The sequence below is a fragment of the Cryptomeria japonica genome, chromosome 8 (genome assembly GCF_030272615.1).
Source record: "Cryptomeria japonica chromosome 8, Sugi_1.0, whole genome shotgun sequence".
Classification (NCBI taxonomy): domain Eukaryota; kingdom Viridiplantae; phylum Streptophyta; class Pinopsida; order Cupressales; family Cupressaceae; genus Cryptomeria; species Cryptomeria japonica.
In genome coordinates, this window is record NC_081412.1 from 467,553,727 (window position 1) to 467,566,341 (window position 12,615).

The window sequence follows — 12,615 nt, forward strand, 5'->3', positions numbered from 1 at the left end:
GATGTCTTTTCCCATATCAAATGATGTACCATTGTTTAGAGGAATAGGAATAAACATTTCCAATAAGACTTGTCAAACCCTTGCCCATCTTAGAGTAGAAACAAAAATTGTCTCAATGGATTTCATCATAGGACTTTCTAAGTCCAAGGTAAGGATTGCATATATGTTGTTGTGGACATAGTTGCAAGTTTGCACATTTCTTTTCAATCTCTATAGATTTTAAAGTGTTACAAGTGCTTAATCTATTGTTCAAGGAAGTGATAAAACTCCATGGACTACCTAAAATCATTGTAATTGATAGAGATGGTTGTTTCATGAGCTTGTTTTGGCAAGATCTCTTTCTTTTGGTGAGAACTATGCTCACCCTCAACACTAGTTAACACTCACAAACATATGGTTAGATTGATATTGCGAACAAATTAGTGAAAAGTTATTTGTGAAATTATTTTTCCAATTAATAGAAGACTTGGATAAAGAGGCTCTACTTGGGGGAGCATTGTTACAACACCACCTACCACGTGGCAATCAAGATTTTTTTAATACCTCGTTTGATGGACCAATGAAAAACTCTATAGAACAACTTTGTTTTGAAAATGGCAACCAACAAATTTAAATATATGACGGCATGCCATAATCACAATAGTATGTGCACACAAGTGTCACACGAGCATTACGACATTGGAGATGACTACAAAAGACTTCACCATTACTTGGGCAAGGTGGCATTCGTGGAAGTATAACAACCCTAGGAGAACTCACCATAATGAAATGATGAGAGGAGAAAACCTCAATGACGATCGACATAATCCACAATCACATTCTCTCACAAAATGATGCAAGGATGGGATGGGGAAATCATCAACCTGTAATCTACTTTAAACCACACTAACGAACTCAAGGCCACAACACTTACGACACACTTAGAACATTGACATTAATGAAGGAAGTCTAGGAGCCACCATTGCTTGACTAGACGATGACATTGTCAAGTTTTGAGACGAGAATTACGGTAAGGGATTAGTAACCTCTAATCCACTCAACATGATCAAAGACAAGTCTCCAACACGAGGTTCAACCTATACAAGGGGTCACTCAAGCAAGAGGGCACAACTCTCCATTGAATGGAACAAGAACAAGCCACTTACAATAACAACTCACTTCCCAAGGCAAGGAGATATCCTAAAATCTATTGTAGGACACTCGACATCATAATGATGGCCTAGAAAGACTTAAAAAACCAAGGAAACCAACTTCCACACGCTAGGTCACTTCGATGATTAGTTGACAACAAGTTTCAAGCAATCGAACTACAAAATTGGACACCTTGGGGACACTAGTGCCTGGATGGGACACTAGGATGGCATGCAAATGCCTAAGTTTAGCACTGGATTCCTTGAAACTTGTTGGTGCCTAGGTTTAGTGTTGTAGTCTTGCCTATAGATTGAAGTCCTAATAACACAGTGGTGTCCAACTTTAGTGCTAGTGTCCTAACTGGTGAGAATTTTGGAGTTAGGGATTGGTCACTAGGATACCTCAAATGTAGAAGTCACACCCACAAGGGCCTACAATGTCATAGGAGCTCAAAAATGAAAAAAAGTAACTTAGGGAAAGAAATTGACAAATGACTCCCTTGGGTGCTATACACATCCAAAATGTGAAAGGAGAAGGAAGGTTTGTAGTGACCTCACTAACATTCCTAACTCTTTACCTAAGCCATAAGATGCAAGGAAACACAATGAGGACACATTTTGACATTTGTGACACTTTACAAGAGGGTCTAAATTGACCCAAAAACTTAACAACGCCACTTGGAACACTATTAGAACACATGACGAGGGCATGGTGGGTCTACAACACCATCCAAGATGACAAAAAGAGTCCTTAGATTCATTTTAAGCCCAAAAACATGTTTCTACAATCATTTTCCTTAGCAAAACATAAGCAATTTTGATTAAGTCGCAAAACAATTGTGCTTGGCTCTAACAAGGAGACACACAAACCAATAACCAATTACAATTCTATCCTTCTACACAAGAGGTTCACATAAGAATATTTCAATTACAATATAAGAGGACTTAAATGTCCTTTGGATATACAATTTATATCACAAGAATCAATTGAAGAACATAAGAAAATTCATGAGAAGGAATCCATTGAGCAAGGTTGGGGTTTGCTATCCTCCAGACCCTAATGGTGGTAACCATGCCACCCAACCATGTGGAATGAAAAGATCCACTCCTTTGTACTAGGAGATTGTCACAATGTCAAAGCACTCATACATGTAGGACACACGAGGAGAGGTGAATATACTCAACCAGACACAAAGCATGCATGAAAATACACATCATACAAGCACGAGGGATATCAATCACATCCAATAGCCAAGAATACATGGCAATCACATAAGCATCAATAAGTCAACACCCATAGGAAAGGCGTGGTCATCTTTCAGGGGCTACTCACCTACTCAAGGGTTAGATATTAGACAACAAGAGAGGGGAGTGACATCATGTAGTTCGAAGGGATGACTTATGTGAAACCAAGTATTCCCCTCTAACATATGAGGAGACTCAAACTTTATAGATAAATGCCACATGGACGACCAAGTCTTCCCAAGTCATCCTGAGTCTTTACGAGCACTCAAGGCATGAGATAGACACACATTATTGTTGTTCATCATTAATCACATTTCATTAGTTTTCACTTTTAACCTTATCTTCCCTATGTGTTATCATAGCGGACCCTTTGTACACTGATCTTCATTGAATCTAATCCCACCATTGATTCTAATACCTACACAAAGGCTTATCATGTTCACCAACAAACACAAAATAAAAAATAAACAATGCCATTTCACAGGTTTTCACATCACATTGAAAATTTTCTCAATTCATAAAGATCACATAAGATATGATGCAAACGGACCCAATTTCACATTTTACTACAAATATCTATATGTCCACATTATAATCCATTATTATTTTCATCATCAAATTCACATTTTCATCTTTTATCTTGCAAAAAGTCAAATACCAACAATGTTCTTCAACCTTCATTAAAATAGCTTCAAAATTCATTAAAAAATTAAAATTCTGAAATAAAAATTTCAAGAATACCCTTTTGGTTTAAAAGTGCTCAACACCCCATTTTCATCATAAAATTTGTATTTTCATCATTCTACAAAATAATGGGCATGGTAACCCTATATTTTAGAATTTTTACAAAAAAATATACGAATAATCCAATGAATCATTTTCTTTAATTAAAAAGGCAAAGGAAATGATTTTCCTAATAAAACAACCCTTCCAAAAATTTAAGTAAAAAAATTAAAAGGAAATGGAGAAGAAATGAGGAACTTGCCTCCATTTTAGGTAAAACTTCAAAATGGAATATCTTCACACACTCAAAATGATACCTCGAATCTATGCAACAATACAATCCTTTCCCCCATTCCCATCCTAATGCATTTGACCTCACTCCAATCCATTCAAAATTGCTCCCCCAATCCACAAATCAAATTTCTAGAGGAGATTTTTTTTGCACAAATTTTCTTCACAAAAGATTAAGTATGAAAATTAACTCTACTTTTTATTTAACCCCCTGTTATCCTCAATTTTAACATCGAGTAAAACTGAGGCAACCCTACAAATTTTTGGCCAATTAGTGGATTTCAAGATCTATGCATGCTTTTTGAGATGTCTTCATCATCAAATGCGTGATTGTCACTTGGTTTTCCTATTTTTCACACAATGTAAATCTTAGGTGCAAATTGAGTTCATAAAGCCGATTTACACCAAATGAGAGTTCTAGGTGTCAATCAGGTTTATAAACCCGATTTACACCTCTTTATCACCTTTTGTGCCTCAAGATGCAAATTGGGTTTACAAATCCGTTTTGCATGTATTTATGGCACTTAAGATATTAATTTCATACCCTTCTAATTCAAATAGGAAACATTTTTTTTGGTTTTATATCCTTTTTCTCTACATTTGGATTTTGATTTTCTCTTTTCAAGCTATCCAAGTTCATGAGAGGAGAAGCTTCAATTCGGATTTCATAGAGACTTCGCCATCTTTTTATGGTATGTTTTCTTTTGATTTATCTTGTAGGGTTCGAAAACCCTTTTATCTTTTTGAATAGAATGATTTGAATGTGGATGTGTTTTCTTTTCTTTCCTTTTGATTTGCAACATTTTTCCTTTTGCGGTGCCATTTGAATTCATGAACCCGAACAACACCACATTTGTGGCGTTGCTCGGGTCTATGGACCCAAGTGAAACCTATCATCGTGACTAAACCATTTGTTTTCATAGTGTTTTTGAACTACCAAATATTTTGGTGAAGTTTGGGTTCATTAACCCGCACTCCACGTTTCCCCTTTACCATAGTTGTCTCTCTATAGTGTGTGGTGGGGCCATAGGCCAGTCATGCACCTTAGGTCACCTTGGTACATGGCAGGCCTGCGACCCCGCCATGCATTTCACCTTGCACTTGTGTTTGCCCATTTTGGTGGAGTTCAGGTTGGTGAACCCAAATTAAACCAAACTGTGGTGGATTTCAAGTTCACCAACCCACACAACACCTCCTTTGTCATCTTACCATTCTATGTGTGGATGGTGTAGGGCAGGGCCATAGGCTCGCCATGCATCGAAAACCTTACTTGGTGCATGGTGGATTTGCAACCCTGCCTTGCACCTTACCAACCTTACATGCCATATCTCAAGTGTATGACAGGTTTACAGACTTGCCTTACAACATCTTTTGTTGCCATGTAGTGTATGGTGGGTTTATAGACCTGCCTTACACCATGTTTTGAGTTTCCCCTTTCCAAGTGTATAGTGGGTTTATAAACCCGCCTTACCCTGTGAACCACTCATTTTAGTGTATTTGAGACTTGTAGGCCCGACCTATGCCTGGTTTTGTTTTTCCCTAAGATGCAGTTCGAGGTTATGAACCTAAACCACACCTAAGAACAACACTTTGTCAAAAGTGTAATTCAGGTGTATGAACCCGAATTACACCAATTGCATACACGTAAATAGGATTTGTAGGCCCAATTTTTTTTTTAAATTATCATGATACAAGGAGGGTTTTTGAAACTCTAATGACATCAAATGCATCACATTTGGGAGCTTGTTCAATTCGAAATGAACAAAATGGTTGGTTGATTATGCTTCTCCAGTACTAATGGTTTTTCCCCATGTTCCAATGTTTTTATTATACAAATGACAAAGGCATCTCCAAGAAAGAAGGACCATGGAGTTCAAAAAGCAAGACCCAAATCTCGTCTTCCTGCCTTCACCAGTTTCATCAAACATAGACTAGATAAGGGACATTGAGGTAGATCGTGTTGACCTAGCCGAGTTTCTTAAAAGAGTTGAGCAACCTCCTTCATCCTAAAAAAATGATTCCATCATCAATAGTGGTATCCATTGAGTTGCGGCTTTTCCTAAGTGTGCTCAAGATCCTAAATTTGTCACACTTTGATCCTTCTAGCAAAAGCATAAAGGACACCACTGGTAAAAAGTTTATCAGACTAGATGAAGATTTCTTTGACACTATTTTCAAGTGTCCTAATATTTGAAAGTACTCAGACATTACCATGCAATTAGTCCAAGCTTACTATGACAAGAATTCTGACAAATGTAGGAAAAACATGAATGATAATTGGTTGAAGACCCCACGACCTACAATTGCCAGATGGACAAAAACTTTTCCTAGAAGTGATCTTATTGAAGAGGTAAATGACCTGGTAACTCTTTTGAGTAGGGTGGAAGGGCTTCCTACCTCTAACACCTATTATGAATGGATGCATCAATATATCCATGTCATCAAACAAAATGAGGAAAGGATCTTCTAGGGTAAGCAAATCAGTGATGCCATATGTGAAAAACTTACCAAAGTGCTGTAATGGGTGAAAAATTAGTGTTTCCACTATTAGACGGATGCAAACTACTAATTTCCCATTACATTCAAAAGAGGGGGAATCCAATAGATTTAGTCACAAATCATAAATGATAAGGACTGAATATTGATTGGATTTAAGGGTGTGTGAATTTGTTTGCCTTCTTTTGTGAGTTGAAATGTTGAATTAAGATAAAGTGCTAAAAAATGAAGGTAAATATGTAGAAACAGTGAGCTACAGATGCAAGACTAAGGCATACACCTGGATTTGAGTAGTATATGCAGATTCAGATCCGATCCTTAAAAAAGCTCCAAAAATGTCAGGACTAGAGCGTCCGTTGCTCCGATCCTCCTAAATTTTCACATGCTAAAGAGGGTTGATTCATCTTTGCAAATAATGCCTATTTTGAGGATCGCAACTCCGTATCTATTTCCTACACACAGAAAGAAAGGGAAATAGGTTGAAAATAGGGGCTTGCCTTAGGGTAAACTCTTGATTTGGAATTAACCATGAAATTGAGATAAAGATAATTGAATTTGCTATAATGGAAGGTTCTCCTTTTGAGGGATATGCTGAATAATGACTAAAAATTAAGTGATATACCTCGTGAAGTTTTGTTTGTCTCCAAACAGAATTAGGGCTTGATGAAGTCTTCAACAAAATAGAATGAAAGATGTCTACTTGAATGCTTGAATCTTGACTTTATTGCTTCTCCAAGGCTTGAAGGAAGACTTATTGATGCTCAATTTCTCTTGAATGCTTGATGTTAATTTGAATTTCATATGTGTGGATGTTCAAATGAGAGGGAAAATCCTCCTTTTATACTTTCTCATTGGAAAACTTGCTAATTTCTTGACATGAGCTGACACAGAGAGAGGAATCCTGCCCAAATTTGAAATAGGGAAAAGGGTTCAAAGGGGGCCCAAATTACGTGGGACCAAACCCTGGCACCCTGGTCCTACCCATATGTAGGGCTAGGATAAGATGTTAGGTGCATAGAAAAAGTAAAAAATGATGCAATGCATCAGGGGCATGAGCATAATCAGGTCCCAATCAATCCAAGGGGTGCAAATGCTAAGGTAGGGACCCAATGCAGTTAAAATTGTACAAGGGTGCAATTTTAGGATGCTACATTTAGCTCCCATATTAGCGGGAGTATGAAGTCAATCATACTCTCAGTACAATACAAAGGGTTCACATTGAAAATTGTCACCATGTCACCAAGAAGGCAAGATACACCAAGCCCCAATGGACTTTAGGATCTTACAGCTTCAATGACAAGATAAAAGGTACATCATGAGAGAAAGAGAAAGAGAGAATGATGGCTAAAAAATAGTAAGGTTCTCTTACTATGAGTCATGGAAAGAGAAATACCAAAATTACAAAGAAAAAGGCTAAGTAACTTAAGTATCAAGATATGCAAGAGAGAGAATCATTGAGCAAAGTGTATGCCCCCACGGTAAAGCGATTGCATACGCCTTATCAAGAGCAATTGCTTTAAGGTAGGATACACCCAAAAAGACAAGCATATTATCACAATAATATATCCCCAAGAGAGGACAAATCAAAGGATAATGAACACTAAACATAAAACACAAAGTATAGGATGGTTTCGCTCAACTCTGGGGCGAGTATTATTTTTATGATAAACAATGAATATCATGTATATGTATATGTATAGAAATGTCCTCATCCCCCAAAGAAAGAAAAATCACCATGGAAGAAGGAAACATGTGTATTTTGAGTCAACATGGGAGAGACCAAAAAAGATCTCAATGCTTTGCATCGTCCTCAAGTAGACAATACTCGGGACAACAAATAGAAGAATTGAGAAATGAATAAAAGAATATCACAAACAAACAAGAAAGGAGAGAGAGAGAATCTACGACTTGAATGAAGCTAATCACGCAAACCATCCGCCTCCCCATCTTGCTCATTATTGTTTAGGTAAGGTGGACGACATGCAAGAGGAGAAACATTGAGCATAGTAGATGGAGCTATCACAAGTTCCAATCAAGGACCATGCTCTTATGATGAGTCACTTTGTCTGTTCCTTGGAGCTAGGATTAATTCTTTTGAAAATTGTTTAGATAAATCATTGTCAACATCAACTTATTCATATTCATCATTTGAAATATTAGGATCCACATTTTCATCATGAACAACATTGTCACCTATTTCTTCATCAAGATTAACAAAAAATGGAGCTTTAATAGGAATACAACTTGAACCATCATTTGTCTTAATCATTTTACATCTTGGAGAATTAGGTTGAGCTTTTTGGTTAGAAGAAGGTTGAGAAAATGGTATCATATTAAGAGTGGGTGTCTTTGGGGAAGTAATGGTTTGATAAGAAAGTTCATGAGCCCTCACACGACTTCTTCATCGTCGTTCTCTTGCACAACAATTTGTTTTAGTTTTAGCTAAAGGTTGTGAAGATTTAGGTTCATCAGGCGTAGGCTTATGTTTTTCTTTCAAGGAAGGATGCATAGGAGAATGTTTCTTAGGTTGACAAATAGGAGATGTTGGGTGCTTCCCTTTGTAAGATGTAGGAGGCAAAACCACACCATATAAAGGAGGAATGGGAGGTGTAGGAAGGAGACTAGTTCCATCATGAGGGGGAGGGATAGGTCTATCCTTAGGAGGAATAATATGTTTATCCTTGGAAGGAGGAATATATTGATTCTTAGGAGGAAGAACTTTTCTATCCTTGGGAGGAAGAATAGACTCATCCTTAAGAGAAGGAATAGATTCTTCCTTAGGAGAAATAATATCTCTATCCTTAGGAGGAAGAATAGACTTATCCTTAAGAAGAGGCATATGATCATTAGTCGGAGGAAGACTAAGTGTTGGGATTTATAGGTTCACTCAAAGATAAGATCATCTCATTCTTCCATTTTTGATAATATTGAAAAAGAGAATCACTTCTAGGTTTAAGAGGTTGGAATTATTAGGACCAAAAATAATCAAGACAAACATCTCTTTGCCTAGTCGTGGGTTGGTACATGCTATGATTAATGGTTATGGTCTTGTCATCAAGAGGGGATTTCAAGCATTTATGAATAGTAGAAGGGATTTCTTTCATGAAAGAGATCCATGTAAGCCCCAACTTCACAGGAAATTGTTCCAATGTAGGAATTATAGCAAAGTTAACATCTAAAGCTTTAGTACCAACCTCAACGGGAAGAGAAATAGAACCAATGTCAGGACAAGAGAAACCATAAAAGATTTTAATCACCACATTAGATTTCTCATATGTCACTTGATGCAATTTTAAGGTATAAATAAATTATTCAATTATCACATTAACCATACAATCTGGATCAATGAGGACCCCTCAAGAGAGTATTGCCTTTGATTCTCGTAGTGATATATAATTGGCCTTCGGGTGCTTCAATAGTATCACTAGGATCAAATGTAATGCATAAGTTCTTAGGAGGTTCATTTTTATCAATAAGGTTCACCACATTATTAGACTCAAGCCCAAGATCATTGGGAGAGAAGGCAAGACGACTAGTCTCAATCACATTAGTGAAATGGGAAGGTAAAGGATCATTGAAAATTTGAAGATTTTGATTAGGAGAAGCTACTGATTAATTTCATTTATCATTCACACCATCTACATGTATGTATTGTTATAAATAAAGTCTCAAATCTTACTCCTCAAGGAGAAACACTTTTCAGTGTCATGGATAGGTTGACGATGGTATTCATGGCAAAAGGCTTTGGAATCAAAGGCAGGTGACAAAGGCTTAGTTGTATCAATTGGTTTAAAGGGAGAAGTTTCTACACATTCCTTTGTAACAATTGCAACATAATACTACGCAAAGATTCATTAAGAGAGTAAATTATTTTCTAAAGTATTTGGACAAAGGAGGCACAACTATTGTGCAGTTGTTACTTGAGGGTTATTGTTGTCATTAAATTTGATGAATCCTTTATTCGGTTTGAACTTCACAAAAGGTTGTTGAGCACTTTCACTTTTATCATTTGGAGCTATTGAAGATGATTGTTCCAATTGACTCACGGTAAGGTGATAATTGTGAAGTACTGTGCACAACTACGTAAAGGAAGTAAACTCAAAAAAGAGAAGTTTATCCCTAATTTCTTTTTGCAAATTAGAAATAAAAATTATTTGAATATCTTGATCAGGTACAGGAAAAGAAATTTGAGAATGTAGATGTTTATATCTACCAATAAAATCAATCACTTTTTCTTTAACACCTTTCTTGCAATGCATCAAATCAGTCAAAGTAATCTTAGGACCAGTATTATTGTGAAATTGTTGAATGAAAGCATTAGCCAATTGTTCAAAAGAAGTAATAGAAAAAGGAGGAAAAGAACAATTTACCATTGCAAAGATTTATCCCTTAGTGTTCTAGTAATAATTTAGCCAATAATCTTTGGTCATGAGCAAAGTTACTACACAAAGTTTGAAATGTTTTCACATGAGTCAAGGGATTACCTTTTCTATTTTAAAGCTCCAATTGAGGGACTTCCATATGTTTAGGATGGAAAACTCAGAAAATGTCATTGGATAATGGGCTCGCTACATCAAATGCGGGCACATTATTCTTAGATTGATTCATAGAAGCGATTTGTTGTTGCAATGAAGACATTGTTTGGGCTAGATTATTGATGGTAGCTTCAATGGATGGATTGAAATTGGACAGGTTGGATTGAGAAGGAGGGGTAACATTTTTGAATAAAGGAAGGGGTTGAGAATAAGGAAGGATATTGTTATATGAAGGCGGGAGTTGAGAATAAGGAGGTGGAACACTATGATAGGTATGTATGGTAGAATATTGGGTAAAAAATGAAAGACTCATAGTAGGAGGAATGAAGGAATTATGATTAGAGGAGTTGCCCCCCTAGCTTTTGTAGGCATTCCATTTTGTGCAGAGGTAGCCATGATGTTGAATGTAAAAGTGGGAACACTAGCCATAGGAGTAGTCATAGGAATAGACTAGTTAACTTGATGAGGAAGTTGTGTATAACCAAGGACTTCAACACAACTCTCCATAGGCATAATATTATTATCAACAATATGAGCAATACCATACAACACATCAACACCAAGTTTATCACTTTGAACCATTCTTTTTAATCCTTCAGTTAATAGTAGAGATTCACTTTCCAGGTATTGTTGACTCATCCATTGTTCAAGATTTTCAAATTGATTGTCAATATTCACCAATTGGTCAATGAAAACCCTTATTAGTGATTCATCCACATCATGAGAATTATGGAAAGAATGAGGATAAACATGGCCATTTGTAGGATTGGAAGAACCACCAACATCTTCATGGAATAAGTTATCTAAATTAGGCTCAATCTCCTCTGTAATTAAACCTTGGAAAGCCTTAATTCTATAATTTATTCTCACGGGAATATTATAGTTTGGACTAATAGTAGTAAAAATCCCAAACTAAGGGAGGGAAATTAGAAATTTGCAAAATAATTGAATAATGCAAAATTTTAGAAAAACGATTATTGAATTAAAAAAAAAAAATTGATTGAAAAGATAAAGAATAATTGTGAAAATTTATGCAACACCCTAGGAAATTTAAATTTAAAATTAGGGCTTTGCTAAAATAACTTCTTAATTTAAATTTAAAATTACCCACTAGGAGATTTAAATTTAAAAAATTAAAATTACCCAATAGAAATTTAAATTTAAAATTAGGGCCTTGTGAAAATAACCTCTTAATTTAAAATTAGATCTAAGGTTGAAATTTGGAAATTGAAATAATTAATCCAAGATTGGGCAATCAACAAGGCTAATTTAAAATTAAAAATTAGGTCTCTTTTAATTAATCACTTAATTTTAAAATTTAAATTTGAAGTTTGATCTAAGATTGTAATTTGAATTTGAGGAAGTTCTAAAATGATAAAATTCAAAATTTAAACAACCCACAAGCTCAATTTTTAAAATTTTTAAAATTAGGGTTTTTGAAATTAATCACTTAATTTTAAAATTTAAATTTAAATTTGAAATTTGACTTGCAGGGGAAAATTTGAATTTTAAAATTGAAAAATACTAAGATATGAAATAGTTAATCTAAATTAAACAATTGACAAACTTAATTTTGAATTTAAAAATTATGGTTTTAGTGAAATTAACCTCTAAATTTTTAAAATTTTCAAGGAAATCAAACTTGTAAATGAAAATTTAAATTTCAAATTGCATAAACACTCAGTTTTGAGAACATAAATCAGAAGTAGAAATTTCAAAAGTTGGGTTCACCAAAATGTAATGGGTGAAAAATTAGGGTTTCCACCATTAGAGGGATGAAAATCACTAATTTGCCATTACATTAAAAAGAGGGGAAAATCCAATAGATTTAGTCACAAATCCGAAATGATAAGGATTGAATACTAATTGGATTTAAGGGTGTGTGAATTTTTTTGCCCTTTTTTGTGAGTTGAAATGCCGAATTAAGATAAAGTGATGAAAAATGAAAGTAATATGCGGAAACAATGAGCTACAGATGCAGGACCGAGACACACACCTAGATTTTTCACATGCTAAAGAGGGTTGATTCATCTTTGCAAATAATGCCTATTTTGAGAATCACAAATCCGTATTTGTTTCCTACACATAGAAAGAAAGGGAAATTGGTTGGGAATAGGGGATTGCCTTAGTTCCTCCTAATTTTTCGCATGCCAAAGAGGGTTGATTCATCTTTGCAAATAATGCCTATTCTAAGA